This window comes from Marmota marmota, unplaced genomic scaffold, assembly GCF_001458135.2.
Source record: "Marmota marmota marmota unplaced genomic scaffold, marMar, whole genome shotgun sequence".
NCBI lineage: Eukaryota > Metazoa > Chordata > Mammalia > Rodentia > Sciuridae > Marmota > Marmota marmota.
This window is the reverse complement of record NW_026000205.1, coordinates 16,076,021-16,101,026: the sequence shown is the minus strand read 5'-3', so window position 1 is coordinate 16,101,026 and position 25,006 is coordinate 16,076,021. Positions and strand designations below refer to the sequence as shown.

Sequence of the window (25,006 nt, the reverse complement as noted above, 5' to 3'; positions counted from 1 at the left end):
TAGAGAAAGCCCAGATTATTTAGTAAGTGGCACTGGGAGTGTTGACTTTCTGTAATGGATAAAAAGTAAAATTGGATTCCTACCTCATACCATGTACTTCAAGTAGATTAAATATATAGTTATTAAAGGTGAAAGTATAAAGCTGATAAATTAGCATAGATAATAATACATCTGCGATAGGAAAGGATTTCTCAACACCTCCAAACCATAATCCACAAGATGAGAAATCATGAGGGTTTTTTAATACTTTTATTTATTATTTTTTATGTGGTGCTGAGGATTGAACCTGGTGCTTTGCCTTGCATGTGCTAGGGGAGTGCTCTACTGCTGAGCCACAACCCCAGCCCCAGAGAAATGATGAGTTTTGATGGCACTAAAATGAAAAAATGTTTACTATAGACAAAATTAATAAATAAGCAATAAACTGAAAGAATTTTTTTTTCACATCTTAAATCACATCTTGATTTTTCTATATCTAGAAAAATTAAGGAACTGCTGAAATCAGCTCAAAAAAAGAAAGGAAATCTAATTTAAAAATTAATGATAAAGGGCTGGGGTTGTAGCTTAGTGGAAGAGTGCTTGCCTAGCATGTGCGAGACACTGGGTTCCATTTTCAGCACCACATATAAAAAAATAAAGGTGCATTGACTATTAAAAAAATTTTTAAAAATTAATGATAAAGGCTATTTACAGAAAAAGAAATAAGAACTGCCAAGTTGTGCAGTTTGGAAAATTTTTCACTGATGGTCAGAGATAATATATAAGTCCTTCATCAGATACACACACACACACACACATTATTTTCTTTGCACCATGGTTTGCCTGTTCATTTTTTTTTAACCATAGGTTTTGAAGAACAGTTTTAATTTTGACATCCAAATTGATCATTTTTTCTTTAATTTAATGGTTTGATTTTTGTGACCTATTTTTAAAATATTGTGTACTCCAAAGTCTTAGGTATGTTTTTCTAGTAGTTTTATGTTGTTTTTTTTAAATAAGTTTAGGTCTATGAACTACTTTAAGGTAAATTTCTGTATGGTTTGAATTAAGAGTCAAGAGTGCAGTGTTTTCCCACCTGGATCTCCAACTGTTTTAACACCATTTTTTTAAAGAGACTATCTGTTCCCCTTTGAATACCTTGGTATATTTATTAAAAATAAATTGACCATGTTTGTGTGGGCTTTTTTTTTTACTCTCTTCTGTTCCATTAATCTTATATGCATCCATTCACCAATACCATACTATTTTGATTACTATAGCTTTATAACAAGTCTTGAAATCAGGTAGTGAAATTCTCCAAAAAGTTTCATATCTTCAAAGAAAAAGACTAGTTTCATGCATTTAAATAAATTACCTGTTTTCTGTTTTATTTATTTTCACTCGTTATTTTACTTGCTTTAAGTTAAAATTTCTCTTATTTTTCTAACCTCTTGGACTAGCAACTTTTAGAATTGATTTTAGACCTTTATTTTCTTCTGTGAGTATTCAAAAACCAAAAGTTTCTTTGGAAGTACTGATTTAGCTGCATCCCACAAATTTTGATATGTTCTTTTTTCCTTTCCATTCATTTCAAAATATTTTTCAGTATCCTTTATCATTTCATATTGATCTATTAGAAGTCTATTTAATTAGAAGTATGTCACTTAACTTTCAATATTTGGAGATTTTCTAGTTATGATTTTGTTACTGATTTCTAAATTAATTTCATTATAGTTAGCGAGTATATTCTTTTGATTTCAACCCTCTTAAGTTCATTGAGCTTTGGTTATGGCCTATCACATTGACTTATTACACATTCCATATACAACTGAAAGAAATGTGTTATTCTGTTGTTACTCAATGTAGTGTTCTATAAATGTCAGTTAACTTGAGTTATTTGGTGATTTTGTTTAAGTGCTCTGTATTCTTACTTTCTACTTATTCTGTTAATTACTGAGAGAGGAACATTGAAATCCCCAACTATAAATATGGATTTTTATGTTTTCCTTTTTAGTTTTTTGGTCTTGATGGTTTCATGTATTTTGACACTTCTTTTGTATGTGTAAGCACTAATAATTTTGTATCCTCTTGATCACATGACCCTTTTATGATAAGCAAGTGTACCTCCCTGTCCCCATAGTACTGAGGATTGAACCCAGGGGCTTGTGCACACTAGGCAAACACTCTACCATTGAGATATATCCCCATTCCTCCCACCTTTTGTTTTTCTTTTGTGGTAGTAGAAATTGAACTTAGGAATGCTCTACCACTGAGCTACATTCCCAGCCCTTTTTATTTTTATTTTGAGACAGGGTCTCACTAAGTTGCCGGGCTGGCCTCAAACTTGTGATCCCTCCATCTCAGCCTCTCGGGTAGCTGAGATTACAGGCATGCATCATCACACCCAGCCCAAGTGTATCTTTTTTCACTGGCACTGTTACTTATCCTGAGTTTCCAGCTTGATGTTTGTTTGTTTATTAATTTATTTTTGTAGAACTGGGTAATGGACCCAGGGGCTTCCACATACAAGGAAAGCCCTCTATCACAGAGCTACATCCCAGCCCTTTGTATTTTTTATTTTGCAGCAGTATCACTGTTTTGTTTAGGCTGGCTTTGAACCTGTTATCCTCCTCCCTCAACCTGCCTAGTAGCTGGAATTACAGGTGTACACTAACCATTTTTCTTATTATTAGTGTTTATGTGATATGTATTTTTTAATTCTTATACTTTTTAAAACAAGTATGATTGATATAAATTTTTTCTAGGTAGCATTTATTTGGATTTTGCCTTTCTTTTTTTTAATTGTTTATTTTTTAGTTGTAGTTGGACACAATACCTTTATTTCACTTATTTATTTTTATGTGGTGCTGAGGATCGAACCCAGGGTCTTGCCCGTGAGAGGCAAGCACTCCACTGCTGAGCTACAACCCCAGCTCTGGATTTTGCCTTTCTATTCAGTATGACAATCTCTGCTCTTTAATGGGAGAGTTTAGATTATTTATATGTAGTATAACTCCTGACGAGTGTGAGTTAAAATTTACTATCTTGCTGTTTGTTTTGTTCGTCCCATGCATTTTTGGTTCCTCTTTTATCTTTTTCTTTTTTCTTTCTTTAAGTAAGGATTTAAAAATATTTAATTTCCACTGTTGGCTTATTATTTTTAGTGATTGTTCCATGGCTTACAATACATATTTTCACAATCTACTTTCAGAGGATATTGTACTACTTGGCAAATAATGTAACAACCTTAGAACAAGATGTTTTCTCTTTTCCCTCCCATTCTTTTGCTATTTTTCCCAGTTTTATTTTTGTCTTAATTACCACTTAATTTTTTTAAATAAATTTTTTATTATACTTACCCACATACTTATCATTTTTTTACTTTCTCAGTATCCACCTGATGATATATATATTTTTTTAACCTGAATAGCTTTCTTTAATACTTCTTATAGTGTAAGTATGCTGGTAATACATTCTCTCAGGTTTTGTTTGTCTCAAAAATCGTCATCTCATCTTTAGTTTTTGAAGGATCATTTTGCTAGGTATAAAATCCTAGGTTGCCAGTTACTGTAGTTTTTAATTGTCTTCTGAGACATCATGTTTCTAACAGAATGTTAACACTTATTCCTACTTTTTTTCCCTGTATGTACTACATATTTTTCTTGGATGCTTTAAAGACTTTTTTTTACTTATTTACTTGTGGCTGATCATAATTAAAATGTTTCCCAGCCTGGTGCCAGCTACAACATTGTTCATATTCTAGCTTCCAGCCCCCTTCTCCTTTTGGCCTGACCTTGTAGAGCTTCACTCTAGGCAGGCACAACTTAATATTCAACAGCTGACATGTGAGGACTCCTAAGCAGATTGCTGGAGCTCCTCTCTGTACCTCTCCTTCCTCTGTGGTTTTCTGTCTTGAAAATTCCAGCTATTCCAAGCTTCCTGAACCCTGATCCCTTTTTCCTCAACTCAGTAGGTCTGCTGTTCTTTTTTTTTTTGTTGTTGTTGTTGTTAGTTGTTGATGGACCTTTATTTTATTTATTTGTATGTGTTGCGAAGAATCAAACCCAGTGCCTCACGCGTGCTAGGCAAGTGCCCTACCACTGGGCCACAACCCCAGCCCCAGCTGTTCTCTCCTTAGTCCCTACTTTATAGTCTAGAAAGTCCAGTGATCCTGAGGCTCATTTTCTCTTTTACCCTTCTCTTGGAGGTCAGTCCTTTGATGTCTATTGTCGGTATGAAAACCATTGTTTCATATGTTTTGTCCAAATTCTAGTTGTTAATGTTTACTCCATTATGAATGGAAATAGAGGTCTTTATTTGACATAAAGAACTTATGGAAATTAAGCTGAACAGTTCTAACAAGGCTCTTTTATAAGACCTACATCTTCTTAGAATCTTGGGCTGTGTGGTTGCGTTTCATTGCTGTAATCAAAATGCCTGACAAGAGCTACCTCAGAGGAGAAGTATTAAAGAAAGCTATTCAGGTAAAAAAAAAAAACAAAACTATATTTAGGGCTTATAGTTTCAGAGGTCTAGTCCATTATTGGCCGACTCCATTGCTTGGGCCCCAGGTAAGGCAGAACATCGTGTGGAAGGGCATGTCATAGGAAAGCTTTTAGCTCACTGGGAAGCAAAGAGGAGAGAGAGAGAGAGAGAGAGAGAGAGAGAGAGAATATGCTAGAGGAGCCAGGGACAAGACATAATCCCGAAGGGCATGTCCCCAATGTCCTACTTTCTACAGCCATGCCTTGTTTGCCTGTGGTGGTCTGTTCAAGTTGTTAATCCATCAGTGGCCTATCCACTGGCAAGGTTATAGCTCTCAGACTCATTTTTACCTCTGAACATTCTTACATTGCCCAACATTGACTTTTTTGAGGGGGCATCAAAGATCCCATCCATAACAGTGGTGTTGAAAGATTCAGTCCAGAGGAAGTTTCCCTTGTCACTGTGTCATGGTTGCAATCGAGTGGACATTGTATGTAGGGTTCTAGCTGAAGAAGCTCTGGGTTTTTTCCTTTGGTCTCAGGTTTTGTGGGCAGCAGTCACATTTTCCTGAGCCTAAAAGAGAGTTAAGGTGTTTCTCAAGAGAAGATTTGTAGATTGTTTGGTGCCTCCTATTCTGAAAGAAGAGACTGAACAGGGAGTAGTATGGTCTAACCCAGATAACTCTGAGCTAGATGGAGAAATCTTTCTTCTTTCTTAGAAGCTGATATCTGCAAATGTAGATGCCTCAGCAACAACCAGTGGATTTCACTAGCAGAGTGACATCATTGTGAAATTGCCTATCATTTCTATTTCTCTGAGAACATTTATCTTTAAAATTATAACGATCAGATTTTCCTTTATGTTCATATGTATACTTATGCAGATGGAACATGCCTAACCTGAAATATGAAATGCTCCAATATCTGAAATATTGAGCAGTGACATGATGCGACAAGTGAAAAGTTCCACACCTGACCACATGTGAGAGTTGGCAGTCAGAACACAGACATTAAAAATATCATGTACAATTACCTTCAGGCTATATTTATAAGGTATATGAAACACAAATGAATTTTGTGTTCAGCTCAGGAACACTGGACTTTCTAGACTATAAAGCAGGGACTAAGGAGAGAATATATATATATAATGAAGATATCTCCAAGATATCTTCATTATATATATGCAGATAATTTTAAAAATTCCAAACATATCTGCCCCAAGTATTTCAGATAAGGGGTATTTAACCTGAATAGCTGCCTCAAAGTGATTGTTGGATACTTCCAAAATCTAAAGTCATTTTATGTTTGTAGCCATTGAGTGTTTTTTCTCTAGAGTTTGGGTCGTGTTTTTCTTTTTACACATGTCAGGTTATTTTGGATTTTATCCTAGATGTTGTGATAATATGTTATAGAGACACTGGTGTTTTAGTTAGCTTTCTCACTGCTGTGACTAAAAGACCTAACCAGAACAACTGTAGAAGAAGAAAAGTTTATTTGAGGGCTCACAGTTTCACAGGACACAATCCATAGACAGCAGGTTCTATTCCTCAGGGCTCGAGGTGAGGCAGAACATCATGGTGGAGAGAATGGTAGAGGCAAGTAATTCACAGGATGATCAGAAAGCAAAGAGAGATTACACTCACCAGATAGCCAATATATACCACAAAGCCATGCTACCTCCTCCAGCCACACCCTGCCCACCACTCAGTTAATCCCATCAGGGGATTAATTCCCTGATTGGATTAAGACTGTCATGACCCCATCATTTCTTCTCTAAACCTTGCATTGTCAAACATGAGCTTTTGGGGTCACCTCTCATCCAAACCACAACAATTGGATTTTTTTTTGTTGTTGTTACCAGAGATTGAACCCAATCAATGAGCCATATCCCTAACTGTTTTTATATTTTATTTAGAGACAGTGTCTCACTGAATTGCTTAGGGCCGTCCCTAAGTTGCTGAGGTTGTCTTTGAACTTGTGATCTACCTGCTTCAGCCTCCTGAGCTGCTGGGACTAAAGGTATGCCCCACCACGCCTGGCTGACACTGAATTCTTTATATTCCTTTTAAGAGTACTGATTTCCCTCCCCCAGCTTTATTAATAAATAATTGAGAAAAAATTGTATTTATTTACAATGAATAAAATAATGTTTTGGTATATGTATACTTTATGAAACGATTAAATCAAGCTAATCAATGTATGATTGCCTCTATACTTATTTTATGTCTATGTTAAGAACGTTTAAGATGTTGTCTTTTAGAAATTTGCAAGTATGAAGAGTATTGGTTTTTATTTAAGTAGATAATAAACTCAGCTGAACTCAAAACTGTAGACTCTGTCTCCCCTGCAGAGTATTGTAGTTGAAATTTCAATTAAATTATTTTAGCTTTAGCTGCACTGCTTGGTGATTGCCTCACTCATGCAAGATTCTGAGGTCAGCCAGAGATTTCAGCATTTTTATACATAGGTTTTAGGACTCCTCTTCTATGTCTTTCTCTCTTTTTGCATTTCTCCAGTCACTTTTCAGTTGCTACAATTACCCTGACCTCAGTTCTTCAAGCTACTAAGACTTTTCTAATTAACGTTTTCTGCCTAAGAAGACTTTACTTTCAGGAATCATTTCTATAGTTCATTACTAAGGTTTTCTGTCAGGGTTCTCTGTGGAGCAGTCTGGAACCTGCTCTCAGGCTTAAGCCCATAAAAAGGGAAACTGCCCTAGTGTTCTTTTCCTTAAAGTCATTGACTGTCCTCCAGAATCTTCCTTTCAGCCACTGTTAGGTGCCTTCTTGGTGTTAGAATTCATGGTTGTCTACAGAAGAGTTGATTAGATGTGAGTTACTTGGCCATTCCTACAGCAGGACCTCCAAGGAATGACTCTGGATGACTAAGAACAACTTCCCTGTGCCAGTGTCACCAATGCCTCTGAAACACAGAAGGAATAAGGGGAGTAAAGGAAATTCTGAACTGACTGAGCTTAAATCTGACATGCCTGAACAAAGTGCAAAGTGTCGGAGAAAACCTGGAACTGATTAGGTTAACTTCTGCCACCATATAAAATGGAGGTTCAACTTTTATTTGTAGCATAATAAAGAGAATTGCGTTTTCCATCTATATCTTGTGTTCTGAACATACTTTCTCTCCTACACATAGGAAGGCAAAGAAGATGAAAAGTGTACAGTTCAGGAGAGACTTTTACCACTGTTTTTTTTTTTTTTTTTCCCCTTCAGTAGAATGATAGGGGGAGGGAAGATCTGGAATATTTCAAAGTTCAAGCTCTGACATCTATGCTACGTCGAGTCTTTTTTGGCTTGTTTTTGTTTGTTTGTTACTGGGGATTCAACTCAGGGACGCCTTACCATTGAGCCATATACCCAACCTTTTTTATTTTTTAAGATAGGGTCTCACTGAATTGGAGAGGTTGGCCTCCATCACAGTCCTTCTGCCTCAGCCTTTTGAGTTGCTGGGATGACCCACATGCTCTACCATGCCTGACATGTCTGCCTTTTTATAAAGTTGGAAAATAACTCCAGAAACAAAAGTGAAAGTTCTGCTGAGTCCCTTTATAATTTTCCCCCTCTACTGAGGTTGAGCCCCCAGGTGCTCTACAACTAATTTACATCCCCTGCCCTTTTTATTTTTATTTTTTTGAGACAGGGTCTTGCTAAATTGCCAAGTCTGGCCTTGAACTTGTGATTCTCCTGTCTGGCCTCCTAAATAGCTGGGATTACAGGCATGTGCAATTGTGCCCAGCTACTGTGTGCTTTTAATGAACTTCTGAGGCCACAAACTCTGCCTTGACAGAGTGAAAAGGGGTGTATATCAGGAAGTCCACAGCCTGAAATTCCATCCTAAACTGTACACCCCTCCTCAGGCGCCTGCTTTGGAGGCCCTACCTCTCTCAGGTCTCCGGTCCCATTGGCTACTTCCCCATCAGAGTCATTTTGGGGGTTTTCAGGCAGAACCCTGGCTGTGGAGGGTAGAGCAGCTTGGTACTCCGCAGAGAATTGGAACAGCCTGTGACTTTGTTAGAAGAAAACATCAGTCCTGGGCTGTTGAACTTGACCAGCTTGCCTACCCTACCTTATTTTTTTCCTTTAAAATTTCTTTTTTTAAAATTATTTTTTTATTTTTTTTTTAATTTTTTAATATTTATTTTTTAGTTTTCGGCAGACACAACATCTTTGTTTGTATGTGGTGTTGAGGATCAACCCCGGGAGCACGCATGCCAGGCGAGAGCGCTACTGCTTGAGCCACATCCCCAGCCCCCTTTAAAATTTCTGTCCTAGATTCTCCTACCAATACTTTTTTCCCTCTGGACTAGGATAGCATTGAGTTCTAAGCTTCCAGTTTAGCAAGTCTGTTGGGGAAAGGGAACCTGTTTCTCAATTCTAGTGAGAGTCTCAGCACTGAGCCTCTTTGGTCTGACTTGAATCATGAGCTCACCCCTGAACCAATCAGGGAGATGCAGGGCTCTGGCGGGCCTATTCTGGTCATAGCTTCCCTCTTAGGGAATGGAGTTGTTTCCAACCTATTACTTGGACAAAAAGGGACTTCCTCAAGGACAGTGGTGGGGCTCTTGTAATCAAGAGAAGGGAGAGAGAATACAATCATCAGACTCTTACATTTTAGACATAGGCCGGTCAGATACTGCTCTCAGCACCTTTATACATAGTTCTAATTTTATTCTCACAAGAACCCTGTGAGATCAGTGTTGCATAAGATAAGGGCACTGAGGTTCAGAGAGATTAGTATCTAGTCATGAGTCTGGCGGTCCTGGTTTTGAATTCCCTTCCTCCTGAAGAAAGGGCCTGACCTAGCCCATGACTTCTTTTAGGGTCTCCCACCCGCCACCCCCGCTTCTTTCCCTCTGCCTTCCATGCTGACACTAGCAGACTGCTGGTGTTTCAAAAACGAGGAAAAATTGGCAATAGCCGTGAGTTGAGACGACTTGATAAAATATTTCTTGTTTTCTCAAGTTTACATAGACCAAGTTTTCACTGTTGCTATGGGGTGGGTTGGCAGAGAGATGAAAATAAATCTGTGTAATTTATTTTTTCCATGCGTCAAATATATTTCCGCTCACTTCACACACACACACACACACGCACACGCACACACACGCACACGCACATACATGCTCACACAGACGCACACACACATGCCCGCACATATAAGCTTTAATAAAATACTTAAACCCCTTTAATGCTCTCTGTGGAAGGAATAAATATGTACTGTACTTTCAACTTCTGTTCTTTGAAATACCATATGGTCTGCACTGTGAGCTTAAAATACTCTGGTGAGCGGATGCTTTCATGCAGTAGATAGCCAGGTGGAGTTTTCCCCGCCAATCTCACAAGGTTAATTAATCCTTTAAAATAGAGCGCGGAGGGGTCCCTGCGTCAGGAACGCGCGCTGTCAGAGGGAGGCGGCCCGTTGGCCTGCGCTGGGGCTGAGAAGAGAGTACAAAGGCAGGCGGCGGGCAAGGTGGGCTGGGCTGGGAGCAGCCCTGCTGCCCGGTGGCGCCTTTGATGAGCGCGCTCAGTCACTCAGATACTCACAGTTTGCATCCTGCATAATCAGGGATAACAGGCTGATGGTTTGCATGAATAACTAAGTTTGTCATTGTGCCTAATTTTCCCTCAAAAAGAGTCCTCCCCCCATCTCTCAAACCCAATGCATATTTATAAAGGGCAGGGAAACGAGGCAGAGGACACTGGATGGTGAAGCGCCTGGGGAGGTGGGCAGCGTGGCCAGACCCCCGGATCCTGGAAAGTCATGTTTGTGCCGGGGCTGCAAGCTCAGAGTGGGGTGCAGAGTTCTGTGGAGCCTGGAAAGAACTGCTGGGGTGGGGGACAGGCTGCTCTGCGAGGCCCCATTTGGGCTAGAATATTCTAGGAGTCTCCCTGTTCTGAGCCTTGGTTTTCAAATCTGCACAAGGAGCATGTGGACTCAGGTTTCAGGGTCCCAAAGGGACTGCCAGCTCCAAATGGAGTTACACATTGTCAGAGGAAAAGGAGGGAGAGAAGCTGGCATCCATCCAATTACTTTAGAGGTGTGACTGCCTTTCCAGAACACCTGTACTGGTTCATGAGCAAATATTTCTTAGATTAAATCCTTCATTTATTTAGTGAAAATCCTACTTGCATTGTGCTGTATATATTTTGGTGTAAAAACTGTTAAATTTTCCATTTTATATAGGCTATGGTTTTTGTGACCCTGTTTTGGCACCACCCACCCCCCGCCCCCACTCTTTTTACATATCCTGGAAACCTCGGTGTGGATGGGCTTCTCCTTTCCCATGCCCCTGGGGGATCCAGGGATTATTTAGGTCTGCTGTTTCTAGAGCATTTCAGACCCTTTCTCTCAGTGGCCAGTAGGTGGCAGTTCTGAGCTTTCCACTTGGCCACCCTTCTTTCACTCAAGTCACCCATCCCCTCAAGTCACTGCCACTGAGTCTCAGGTGCTTGCGGGAAGCTCCTGACATCCAGTCCCTGGGATGTGTCTGGAAACTATTGGCCATCTATCTGCCCCTTCTCTAGACTGTCTTCCCTACCCCTCCCGTCCCTGTTTCCATGCTAAAGGCAATTTCCTGGAGAAATTGGCATCTTAAATCTGTACAAGGAGGATGTGGACCCAGGTTTCAGGGTCCCTTCAGCGTTCCATCTTAAGTGAGACCTGAAAGACGACAAAGTATTTCAGTCAAAGGGAACAGAATATACTAGGATCCAGAGAACCCAGACCCTGGTTCTTTCCAGAATTGACATGGTGCTACTGCGTCTGGAATGTAGAATATTGGGATAGGAGAGGGACTGGGAGTCAAGATGATGCCTGATGCTCCTAGGAGCAGCTGGACCAGGGCCACCTCCGTGGAGTCTGGACTTTGTCTCAAGGGCAGTATTTTTTTACTCTTTGGAAAGATCACTGACCTGTCATCTCATTATCCCCCCATCCTCCACCCACTGACACATCCATGCCTCCTCCCACCTCACACGGGCAGAGAGGAGCTGCATGTCCTTCAGTTCCAAGGAGAGAAAAGTATAGATAACTTTGCCATTCCCAAGGAAGTTTCCAGAAGAGACTGCAGAACCACTCCCATTGCTTTGGTGGGTGGTCATAGGTACCTCAGAGGATCCTGGAGCATTATACAAAGGGGAAATTGAAGACTTCTCACTTCATCCTGGGCCATGTGGAGGGAGCATGTTCCCCCACATGGGGGCAGCATTTCCTCTTTTGTGACTATTAAGGAGCCCACAGTCCCTCCTTAGTAGGTGGCAGGTCAAGGGAAGGGGAGATGGCCTGGAACCAAGGAAACAGTCTGTACTTGGCGAATCTAGGCTGTTCTGGATGGATGAGGGGACAGATGTATGTGTAAATTGGGCATAGATTTTTCTGCCCAGAGGCATGGGCTCATTTGCCACCCCTAGGCTCCTGGCCTATTCCACCTTCCTGTATCTGGCCCTGAGACCCAACAGGAGAGGCCCTTGCCTGTGTGACACATGATATTCTAAAAACAGCAGAGCCCAGTGCAGTCGCAATCATTAATTAATTAATGATGCTCCCCAGGTGTCTCCCGGAGTCCTTCTTCATGCAGGAGAGGGAGGCTAAGGCCACAGAGGCTCCATTCAGAGAGCTGTTGAATGACTAATGGCTATTGAGATATAATGTCCACTAAGTCACATCCGATTCTGTATTTAATGTTTAAATATTTAATTAATTAAATGTGCCAAATATTTAATTAAACACCATCAAAGCTACCATGACACTCCACTTTGCATAATTCAAAGGCAAGCCAGCCTTCTCTCTATGCTCCTAACCCTCCTCCTAACAGAACTATCAGTCCTCCTGGCTGGCAAGAAGGAAACTCACTCTGAATTCTGAGACTCAGGATATCCCATGTCCTGGACACTGTTGTTTGATTAGATGTCAGACTGACTGTGCTGTAGACAGAGTTCCCTCCGTGGCCACCCAAAGAGCTCTCCTGTCTTTTTTTTCTCTTTCCCTCTCCTCTTCAAGTTGACACAAGCAAGACTTGCTGCTGGGCCCCCTTGGAAGCCAGATCTGCACCAGTCTTCCTGCCTGTGATGACGTATTTTGGCCCTAGCTACACAGGTAGATATGTGACCCAGACTGGGCCAATCAGAAACCTTCCCCAGGATTTTTGTAACTGAAGTTAGAGGGATAGCCATCAGCTCTGATTGTTCTCTCTGGCTCTGTCTGAGGAAGTATGCTAAGACTGCCTGAGGCCATGTTCCCTGCCACTAAGAGAAACCAGTCTTAAAATATAGTGAATCTGACACACAAAGAGAAAAGAGAAAGCTCAAGACAGTCCCACAGTGCTCTGATCTCTGCATCCAGCTGTTCCCAAAGACAGAACTACCCTGTTTTTTTCTGTGTTAGGACAGGTGAGTCAATAAGTTCCCTGTGTGTTTACACCAATTGGAATCAGTTTCCTGTCACTTGCAACCAAAGAGGTTTGATCAATACACACACCCGATTGCAATCATCTAGCTTATATGCTGATAAAAATAACTTAATTATTTAACTGGACACGATACTTATGAGTAGCTTAGAGACTTGCCAGCAAACTATGTTTAGGTTCCTTGAATATGCCCTCTGTCTTTCAGAATGAAAGAAGGCATCTGAGCCTGAAAGAATGAGTCCCTCTGACATCTCTTACTCCTGCTGATGAGATCTGCATGCTCCTGGAACTGCTGGATCCAGGGGCCCAAATGATGTCACTGTCTGAACTTTGGCTCTGCTTTTTCTATGTTGATTTCGTTCCCCCAACAAAGCTTCCTTTTTGTTGCAGCCCCAGCGGCTTCAAGTTTACATTATTCTTACAAAAAAAGATATTCCAGTGAAAGAAGGAAGTTTTCTTCCTATTGGAAGCACAGAAGTTCTAGCATCAGCTCTGATTGGATGAACTTTAGTTATATGCTGTTCCTGAACCAATCACTGGCAGTGGTTGGAATACGTACATAGGCTCAGTTGAGGTGTGTGCACTCGGGATGAGGGATGTGGAGTAAGTGCACTGGATAGAGGAAGTTTCCCCAAGCAAGGCCACAGTGTTCTTCTCACAGGGATATTGAGTGGATGGGAGCAGAAAGGAGAAGCAAGTGACCACAGTGACACAGCCTAAAAACCTTCCCACCCTGGAAGTTTTACCCAGAGGGTCCCCTCCAAGCGAGGGAAGTAGGGGTGAGGCTGCCTCAGGAAGGGAGAAAGCTTGGACAAATTATGTATTCCAGACTAGAGAAACATTGGGATTTGGTTATTTATTTCTTCCCTTGATGGCAGGCGCTTCTATCGGGGCAGTTACATGATGTGGACTGAGAGGAGGCAATGGAGGGTTTCTGACAGAACCAGCCCAATTTATTGAGAAAGCACCTACAACGTACCAGGCAGACACACTTGTGAGATTTGGGGGAGACCTCCTGGGCTGACTATTCATCCACCTGACCATGCCCCCCAAAAGGAGATTTGTGAGGAAGGTTCTGAGTATGGGGAGGTTTACCTCAAAGAGAAGCGAAGGAAAATATTCAAGGATCTCAAGCCAAAGAATTGGGAGTCACTGATAATTGATAACAAATCAAATGGGTTATAGTAAATAATACCTACTATGCTTATTATTGTCTGAATATCGTAATGTTTCAGTTTTCTATTGGTCCAACCATCCCATAAGTTAGTAGCTTCAAGCAACAGTGATTTATTATTTCTGATGACTCTGTGGATGGCTGAACTTCCCTGGGCAGTTCTATTCCACATAATGTCGGCTGGGGTCACTCAGATGGCTGCGTTCAACTTGGGGCTTGGCTGAGCTGGAATATCAAGTTCATATTACTCTTGTGTCAGTGCCTTTGCTGGGGAGGCTGACTGGTTGACCACTGTGTAGGTCTCTTTCTGGGCAGGTTTTGTACTTCTCATATTGTAGTGTGGTCTTCAAGAGACCCAAATCAAAAGCAGCCAGTTCTCTCAAGGGCTAGGCCCCAAACTGGCACAGCCTCACTTCTGTAATATTCTATTAATCAAAGTCAGCTCATATTCAAAGGGAGGGAAATTAGACTCCACCTCTTGATGGAAGGAGCATCATATACAGGCAGGTGTGGTAGAGTTGTTGGCTGCCATCTTTGGAGACCATCTACCACACCGTACTAGCGTGCAACCCCATGAGGGTAAGGATTTTTTTATTCTTCTTTATTCATTGATGTATCACAAAAGAAAAAAGGAGGAAAAAAAGAACATATAAAGGAAAAACAACAATTGATACTGGAACAGTTCCTGGCACATAGCATGCATTTGATAAATATTTGTTGAATAGATGAGGCTAATTTAATATAAATTTAGACTCATTCCTGGAACACAGGCATGAAACTGAATTTGTAGAGAGGGAAAGCAAAGTGGTAACTATACTTCCCAACCTCTCCACACATATACACAGCCTTCTAGAGAACATGAAAGAAACCAAAAATAAGAGAAGCAAAGATGGGCTTCCTGGAGACCTCTAGGCCTGCATGCTGTGCTGTGGGAATTCTGGCTTCTCCCTTGGCCTTAATTTTTCTAACTGTAAACTTTTTACATGGGTCTTGTTGACTGAATGGGCTGGAAGTGCCTTTTTAGTGATTTAGTTTTACAGTCATGTTAAGTTACAGATTTTTACAGATTTAGTCACATCAGATTTTTACATTTGATGTCACGTGTCAGGCACTGTGCCAGGTTCTGGGACACAGGAAGAAATAGTACCTTCACAGCTACGTAAACAGGTGGCTTAGTCCATTTTCTGTTGCTATTAACAGAATGCCTGAAACTGAGTCACTAAAAAAAAAAAAAAAAAAAAAAAAAAGGACTTATATGGTCCATGGTTCTGAAGGCTTGTAAAGTCCAAGTTCAGTTGCATCTGATTGGCTTCTGGTGAAAGTTTCTGGTGAAAGCTGCTTCATGCAAGGCAGAAAAGTGGAAGGACAAACGGGCATGTGCAGAAGAGCCAAAGCATAAGGGGTACTCTTGCTATACAAGAATCTGCTCTTGAGGTAACCATTCCAGTTCTACAAAGCAGGATATCTCTCCCACCAGAGGAATTTAATCTAGTAATGAGGATTTTGTCTCCTGACCAGAACACCTTCTGTGATACTCCACATTCTAACCCTGCTGCATTGAGGACTTAAGTCTCAACAAGAGTTTTTGGTGGAGGCAAACCATCTTAAAACCATGGCAACAGGTAAATGCAATCAGCACATTGGGAGGGGGTGGAACACGCCACCTTCAAGATTTAGGTAAGACTGATTCAAACAATCTTAGACCAGTGGTTCTAGCCTGGCTGTCCAGTAGAATCCACCTGCTGTAGAGCTTTTAAAATGCTGATGCTGAAGCGCCCATCTCTAGAGATTCCGATTTAATTGGTCTGGAATGTGGCCTGTGTTTAATCTATTTTAGAAGCTTGCAGGCAATTCTAATATGCCCCAAGCCTTCTGGTTCAGATTTCCAGCCCCTGAAGAATTCCTGGTCTTCTCTTGGTTCCACCCCCCGCACACCCTGAAATGGAGAATGCAGCCTTTCTCCTTGATTTCCTCTCCTAAATGCCCCTCTGCCTGCAAAGTGCAGTGAGGCCAATTTGCAGGGGAGTGCTGGAGAAGGAGCAGGATTTCTTCCTATCATGCAGGGACCTCTCTCTGTCCTGTGTCTTTCACCCCTGGAAAAAGGAATTTGGCAGTCAGTGGATCACTGCTGGCCTCAGGAAATCTCAGGATACCACCAGCCCTCAGCAGAAGGGGGACATGTACCAGTTTGCTCGTTGCTCAGATAAGATTTCAAACTGCCTGAAACTGCATGCTGGTTTGTTGCTGCCCAGAGAATACCTGCAGCCTACCGTGCATGGGTGTCAAGGTACCCCCAGCTAGGTAAACTAGCATCCGATCTGAGAATCCAGGAACCCAAGGGAGGAAGTCCAAACTGACAAACCAGAAGAGTGGGCACTACTGAGGAGAGAAGAGAACTATAGCAAAAAAAAAAAAAAAAAAAAAAACTCAGGGAGATGAACTGATGGTGGGAGAGGATTGTCAGGACCTGAGAAAGCTTTTCTCAGTTTAAAAATTCAGCCAATGAACTCAGAAAGAGAATGATCATTGCAGGAAATAAGTCAATGTCCTGAGAGTTAAAGTGCACGAAAAATCTCACCACAGTGCAAAACCAGAAAGAGATTTGGAGGACAAATCCAGGGATCTAACATTCAAAGGAGAGGGGCTTTTAGAAAAAGAAAAAAGGAGGGAAAAAGAAGAACATATAAAGGAAAGACAATAATTGAACAATTAATTAAAGAACATTTTCTGAGCTGAAGAAAGCCTTGATTAAAGAGGCTGATAGAGTTCCAAGAAGGATTAATTAAAAAAAGACATAGACAGACCCTGGTGTAATTCCTGAATTATAAACTTCCAGACAAAAAGGAGGGTTCCTTACAAAGGGGAAAAAAAAACAGGTTAATATAGGCTTTCTTGTCTGCTGCCTTGGAAAATGGAAGACCTGAGAGTGGGCACTGATTTCACTCTTGAAGGACAAGGACAGGGACCCAAGAATCCTATTTCCACATAAGTCATCATTCACATATCAGGGCAATGGCAAGGGATTGCAGAGCAGGCAAAGTCTTGTACCCTGTCTAAGTAAAAAACTGGAGAAATACCATACCCCCAAATCAGATGAATTGGGGCACAATAAGAAAAACCAAGAAATGACCTGGAAGTGGAATTTGGAATGAGGCTAGACACTGGGATGAAGGAGGGGTGGAGCATGGTATAGGGAAGAGGGCAAGGTAGGGCTTCTTTCTATCTTAGTGAACCGCAAGAAAAACATCTAGATGGGAGGGTGGTTATTTGAAATTGGTATATCTATGTGATAGCTTAGGAAATATGTCCACGAATTCTTTGATGATCTTCTATTCAAGAGATAGACCTTAATTTCTTTTTCTTAGGAATTTGGGGGGGAACCTAGGGACCCACTTTAATCAAGAGAACCTAAAACAGCAATTAAGTATGAACAAGAGTAGGTATAAAAGTCACCAATACCTCTCTCTGTCTCTCTCTCACATCACTTGATCCATGTTGTGAGCAGCCCCATGGAGGGAGGTCCTTGAGACAAGGAACTGTAGCCTCTTGCCAACCGCCACATGAGTGAGCTTGGAAAGGACCCTCCAGTCCCAGTCAAGCCCAGATGACTGCATCCTTGGTGGACACTTGATAGAGGCTAATGAAAGACCCTGAGCCAGGACTCTTCAGCTGAGCTGCTCCAGGACTCCTGAAATTATCCGGTAACTAATGACTATTATTTTAAGCCGCTATATTTTGGAGTACTTTGTTACACAGAAATACATAATATGTACTCAGCCATAGAGAAGAATGAAATTATAGCATTTACTGGTAAATGGATGGAACTGGAGACTATCATGCTAAGTGAAATAAGCCAATCCTCAAAATCCAAAAGCCAATCCAAAAGCCAAAATTTCTCTCTGATATGCAGATACTGACTCACAGTATCTGATATGCAGATACTGTCAGGGGTGGAGGGAAGAATAGAAGTTCTTTGGATGAGACAAAGGGGAAATGAAGGGAAGACACAAATTTCCTGTGTTCATATATGAATATATGAACTGTATAACTCCAGATCATGTACAGCCACAAGAATGGGAAGCTATACTCCATTTATGTATAATATTATGAAATACTTTCTACTGTCATATATAATTAAAAAGAACAAATAAACAATTAAAAAAGACATTTCTTTATATAAATAGAGCTTTCTACAATTGTTAGGGAGAGAAAGGTAACTGTTCTAGGGATGAAAGTATCATGGGATTTTTTTAAAAAGTGGTGATAAACCTGAGGCAGCCAGCAGAAGACGGTAAAGAGGAAAGAGAAAAATGACAATAATTTAATAAGCATAATATATAAAGTATATACTAAAATTAGTAAACATAAAATAAAATTCAGGTAGTTTAACCTAATATATATCATCTACCATAATAAATTGGGAATTTTCTGACTGGTATTGTGGCATATGCCAGTAACATAGCAACTCTGGGGCTGAGGCAGGAGGATTGCAAGTTCAAGACCAGCCCTAGCACCTTAGTGAAACCCTGTCCCAAAATAAAAAATAAAAAGGGTTGTAGCTTAGTGGTAGAGTGCATCTGGGTTTAATCTCCAGTAGTGAAATAAATAAATAAATAAAATTACAAATTTTCCTATGAAATTAGAAAAAAAGAAAATTCAAGTAGATTCTGTTTACAGAAGATGCATCAAAAATAAAGATACAAATTAATTGTTGAGCAAAGAGATACCAGAAAAATTCAGACAAAAAGCAAGTAAGGTGACAGTTCGATTATCCATCAATATGGAATTCAAGGGGTAAAGTATTGAACACGACAGAGAAGGAAATTGTGAAACTTGGAAGGACTATTCACTGAGAAACTAAAAACCTTCATAAACACATATGTACCAAATAATTTGGTAAGCAAACACATAAAGCATAGGACTCTTCAGGGAAAATACAATTACAATAGGATGTTTTGATACAAAGGGCGAATGATCTGACATTCTGTTATTCAAGTCTCTTCAATTAAGAGGTTGCTTTGGGAAACAAGAGTACTTCTAGTACAATAACAATGACAATGATGATGATAATAAAAAAAAAAACACATTGAGCACTTAATATGTGCTTGTCAAGGTTCTAAGCACTTTATAGGTCTTAATTCTTTCAGTCCTTCCCACAAACTGTGTGTCATGATTATTACCTTCTCTTTGACAAAGTGACTGTAATCATCATTCTTTCCACCTTTGTACACACAACCTTTTCAATGTGACTTTACCGTTTCTCCTCTTAAGCGGAGAAATCTATTTTTTTTCACCCCGTGAATCTGATCTGGCTTTGTGACTTGCTTTGATGATGGAATGTAGTATAAGTTACTTTTTGTGACTTCTGAGCTAGGTCTCAAGAGACTTTGCATCTTGCATTCTTGCTTAGAACACTTAAACATTTCCACCATCATGTTAAAAAGGTAAGTTCAGCCTTTTGAAGACTTGTGATCCAACACCAATCACCAGATGTGTGAGTGAGCTGTCTTAGATCAGCCAGCCCTGGTTGAGTTCCAGATGACCATGGCTGCATGAAGATCAGCAGAGCCTAGTCCAAATTGTTAATTCATAGAATCATGAGAAAATAAAATGGTGGTTGTTTAAAGTTTTGGGAGTGATTTCTTTTGCAGAAATAGATGATTGATAAACCCTCCCCATTTTGCAAATGAAGAAACAGACAGACATAGAAGGGTTGAAAAAGTTGCCCAAATTTTCATAGCTAGTAAGAGATTTAGCCACAGTTTGAATTCAGGTACCAATAAACTGAGCTTCTACAAAATTATTGTCTGCTCAAACATCCCTTCATGTTACTTGTCTATCCCAAGCAAATGCATCAATATTTTTTGATGATCAGCCTCTCAATGATTGTAGAAATAACCACATAATACATAATAATCCAAGTTAATTGCAAATGGAACCATGAGTTTTGAAAATAGTAGTATTTTAGGATGTTTTAAGAAGATATATTGGAGAATTGCTAGGTTACATGCAAAACCACTGACCAACAGAGATTAGTAAGCAACAGAGAAGTCTTACCAGAAATATAAAGGAAATATTTTTAAATGGTTTTATTATTATGTCAGAAGTTGTAATTGCTATCCAAAATTCATTCTCTCTTTCTGACTGGAACCAATTTTTGCTCAGAGTGATGATGTGCTCAGTTAAAAATTCTCACCTCCCATACTCTTTTTGCAGTTAGGATAACCATGGGATCATGTTTTGGCCATGTTTTGGTCTGGTTGTGGGGCTTCTGTGAAACTTTTCCTGATAAGTAAGGAGGAGAGTAAGCTGTCTTGAACTTTTTCTTTCCCCTCGGGTCCTGCCTGCTTCTTTGAATCAGAATGTGGGTATGATGTCTGGAGATGTAGCAGCCATCATGAGAAGGCAAGGAGAAAGAAGCAACTTAAAGAGAGCAGAGCCAGGACCTAGAGGAACTGAATTTGCAGTTCTTTCCATAAGCGACAGCACTGGCTCATCTGTTTGCCTTTGGATTTTTTTTTTTTTTCATACGAGAAAAATAAGTGCCTATCTTGTTTAAGTTTCTAAATTGGGTTTCTGTGGAGTGCAATCCTGACTGCAAAGGATTGAGAGGCCCTTAGGACAATAGCTAAAACCATAAATTCCCTTTTGCAAAACATAATAGTATTGCCAAAGTCAAATGTGAACCGAAGGTTGTCTTGTCATGTTATCACACAATTTTATAAGATACATTATACTTCAGAAAGTCATTATGAGGTTTATTGTTTTGTTGTTGTTGTTTTGATACTGGGGATGGAACCCAGGGGTGCATAAACACTGAGCCACATCTTCAACCCTTTTTATTTTTACTTTGAGACAGAGTCTCCCTACATTGTTTAGGGCCTCACTGAGTTACTGAGGTTGGCCTCGAACTTGTGATCCCCCTGCCTCAGGCTCCTGAGTTGCTGAGCTTACAGATGTGTGCCACTGTCTTCAGCTGAGGTTTATTGCTTTTATGCAAAGCAAAAACTTAAAAATAAGAAGTATAACAAGTATAGGATACATATGAAAAAGTACACTGAATTTATATTTGTTTTAAAAATTGTTACATTTTTACATTTTAATATAAATTTCAGTAATATTGGATAATTACATTTTTATAATATTTAGTTTTACTTCTCAGTATATAATAGCAGTAAAGTCTTTTTGCCTTATGAATGAAATTTTGCCCTTCCCTCAGTAGATTCACTATAGAGAGTTTTCTTCTAGTACAAGTGTTCTTGGGTTATGATGATGTCCTATGTCTTCCAGAAAATAGAAGATCTTAGTAGACAAGATTTGAACAATTGAGTTAGGAGCTTAGTTTAATTGTTATAGGTTTTACTCTGTAAGCAGAGAATATCCCTTCTTCTCTTATGTTCCCCAACATCAAGCATGTTCTTGTCCACAAGCAAAACTTTAGACAGTCTCAGTGAAATCAAGATTCTACATGTCACAGTCTCTGATCATATCTCAGCAAAACAGAAGTCAAGAGTTTAAGAAAAAAATGATCTTCCCCCCAAATCATTAAGGAATCACAAAAGGAACTACATCAAAACCTAAGGGACATAGATAAAGCTGCAATCAGAGGAAAATTTACAGTACATAAATTATTTTGTCATTAAAAATAAAATGCGAAAATTCCACTTATGTATTTAACTTAGGAAATTAAAATAATACAAAAGGACACACAGTAGGAGGGAATTAATAAAGGTAAATGTTGAAAATAATGAGAAAGAAAACAAAATAATATAAATAAACCCAAATATGATGCTTTATTAAAAAAAATTAATTACATGGACTCCCCTCAAGGGAGTCCTTCCTTTTTCAAAGGAAAGGAAAAAAGCAAAAACATTATTAGAAATAAGAAAGTAGTTACAGGGGCCAGGAGTATAGATCAATGAAAGAGCATGTGAGAAGTGCAATACCATGGTTCAATCCTCAGAACCAAAAAATAAAAAGGATAATTTCTAGAAAAATATACATTACCCAGGTTGTCTCAATAATAGGTAGAAACGTGTTAGCAGATAAAGAACCATAAAAGAGTTGAAATGGCAATAGATGATCTGCCCTTAGAAGGACGGCTTATTCCACATTGTTTCAGAGAACCTGCCAACGCAATAAGAGAAGAAAATGAAACAAGTGGCTTATGTGAAAAAGGAGACCAATACAATTCCAATCACTCAGGTCCTCAAAAATGCCCAGGCATTGTGGTGTAGTGAGAATGTGTGTTTCTCTGTCATTGGTTCTTGGGGCTTCAGCAGTGCAGCCAGCTCCTTGGTACTTCAGCCTTGGCTCTGTGTGGTTGGGGGATGGAGAGGTTTGGGAGTGGGTTGGGGAGATGGTCAGAGGTCTTCTTGCCACCCCACAGCCACAGTCCAGCATTTCTAGGAGAAGGGATGCCTACTACAGGAAGGCATGGGCACCCAGCATCCCTTCCTTGTCCTCCCTGGGCCAGTGTCATGGCCCCTGATATATCTTATGGCATATTCCTCTCCCCCTGCAGGCCACTCATGTAGTTCCCCAACCCAGGGAAATCTCTGAAGGTTGGGAAGGAGCTTCCTTCCTCAAACCATTTTCTCTCTTAAGGGATTGTATTTTCCAAAGCTGGAAAAATACTTGCAGCCTTCCCTCTCTGGCTTCTTTACTGAGATGATAATGATCAAGGAATGGCTTAGCTGCCTGCATTGGGGGAAGGTAGGAGAGGATGAGGATGGGAAAATAACAGGTGGGGGGAAAAACATGGGTTAGTATATAAAACTCTCCTGTCACATTTTTAATTGTAATAAATAATGTTCAGTTACTCTGCAAAATGTGTAGCAATTTATCCTCCCATCAACAGTGACTGGGGTAGGTGTCTACTGCCCCATATCCCCACTAGCTCTGAATGTTGCTGCTCTTTTGAATTTTTATTACAGTTGTGGATGCTGTCTTCATTTGAATATTCCCAGCACAGGTTTTTTCACATACTTATAGGACATTTGCAGCTCACCTTGTATGAATTTCTGGTCCTATGTAGGTCCATTTTTTTTTTCTATTAGGGTTTTGCATGTTTATTTTCAATTTGTAGGTGGCCCTTTGTTTATTAGAGGTCAAGAAGGCCTGGTAAGTGAGGCTGAGCAAATGAATAGGGATAGATCACAAAGGGCTGAGCTTTTGGGTTCTTCCTGAAGCAAGGGGCAGATCAGATTGACTGAAAGACCCAAGGGCTCAGGATCCCACAACCTGAGGATGGTTCAAGATTTGGGGATGGGAGAGAGGAGGACTGTGCAAGATGGGGGGCAGGTCAGCATTATGGTTGGGTGCTCAGAAAAAGAAAGTAAACAATGAAATTAGTGCAATAAAATACAATAAAAAGTAAAATACTAATGAATTGAGAAAATATAAGACAAAGGCACCATGTCCTGGGGTAAAACGTTTCATGTTTCCACACCCTGTCCTGTGCTTCCTCCCTTTCCAGCCCACAGCAGTCCTGTGAGTGTGCATTAATATTCCTGTTTAACCAGTGGTCCAGGGAAACCAAGAGAGGCAAAGTTATCCAGTGGAGAAGGAGGAGTGACAGAGCCAGGAATGACTCCACGTCACTGTCTTATGTATTGTTTTCCTTCGTTATACAGTGGTATAATGTGGAGGGTTGGTTCCAGGACCATCCTGAGGTGTCAAAATCCCTTAAATAACCCCCCCAAATTCCTTATATAATGGTACAGTATCTGCATATAACTTTTGTACCTCCTCCCCATACTTTAAATCATCTCTAGATTACTTCTGATACCCAATACAATGCAAATGCAATGTAAATGGTTGCTGTATTGTATTTGGGGGGGGGATGACAAGGAAAAGAGTATATGTTCAGTGCAGATGAAGTGGGGGTGGGAATATTTTCCATCTGCAGTTGGTTGAATCCATGGATGAACTAAAAGATACTGAGAGCCCAAAGCATTGTTTTACTTCATTGTTGATTCTTTCCTAAGCACTGGAGAATAAATGTGTTCAACTGCAGATTTCACACAATAGGTTCCCTGTATGGGCTACCAGTGAAGCCCTAGCTTCTGATCCTAGGCCTTTGGGCCTGGCTGACACGCCCTGAAGTCTGGTGGCATGTGGCAGCCCCTGGAGCTGCACATGCAGCTGTGGGGTCCTCCAACCTATCCCTGTGTTGGCTGCAGGCTGAGGGCAGCAAAGGGAGGCAAGGACTGGGCACAAGTGCACAAGGCCAGGTGGGCTTTCTATGGCATGACCGAGGCTGTCTTCTTATTAGCAGTTTTTGTACCGCTAACCTTGAGGCACTTTATGCTTTAGCTCCTTAAAGGCTACAGCAGGAACCGCCATCCTCACTTTCTCTGGCTCTTCCTCCATCTTCCGCTTGAACTCCTGGAGTGCCTGTGACTCCTCGGGGCTTCAGTTTCCGGGTCTGTAGAATGAAGTCAGGCTAGAGGGTCCCGGGCACCCCTGACTTCTTGGCCCCAGTTTCCTGTTGCAAAGGATCATTTCCCCTTAGCCCCAGGTAAGTTCTGGCCCCGGCAGTGCATTGCTCTGGATAGCAAATGGCCTGACGAGGCCTCCAGCTGCTCGAGGTGGAAGCCTGGCTCTCCGTTCCTTTCTCTGCATCCCAGACTTCCACAGAATCCACCCCAAGTTAGCTCATACTGTGCCCGTGACTGCCTGAGGCCTGCACCCACTCTTAGCCAAGCGCATCATTTCCAGCACGCCGGGCCGGGTCTAGGCGCCATCGGGTATGGGGTTTGGTGGGGGCCCAACTTGAGCCTTGGAGCAGGGAGACCTCAGGCAGGGTCGCGCTCTGCCATCTGCCACTCGTCTGAGCCAATTTCCTTGGAGGTCGAGTGAGGTGACAGATCCCCCGCCCTCCCTCTCAGGCGTGAAACTAGAGGCGTATGAGATGGGCTGGCCAGGGGTCGGGGGAGCGCTCCCAGG

The 25,006-nt window shown here is 40.9% G+C and overlaps 1 long non-coding RNA gene across 1 annotated transcript in view; it reads left to right on the top strand.

Moving 5' to 3' along the window:
- The window catches only part of LOC125612623, a 48,856-nt gene that overhangs the window by 2,279 nt on the left and 21,571 nt on the right, over positions 1-25,006 (top strand). The window contains exons 2-3 of the long non-coding RNA XR_007343103.1: positions 15,575-15,678; positions 17,562-17,757. This is a non-coding gene — a long non-coding RNA (uncharacterized LOC125612623). The remainder of the gene's footprint in view (positions 1-15,574; positions 15,679-17,561; positions 17,758-25,006) is intronic.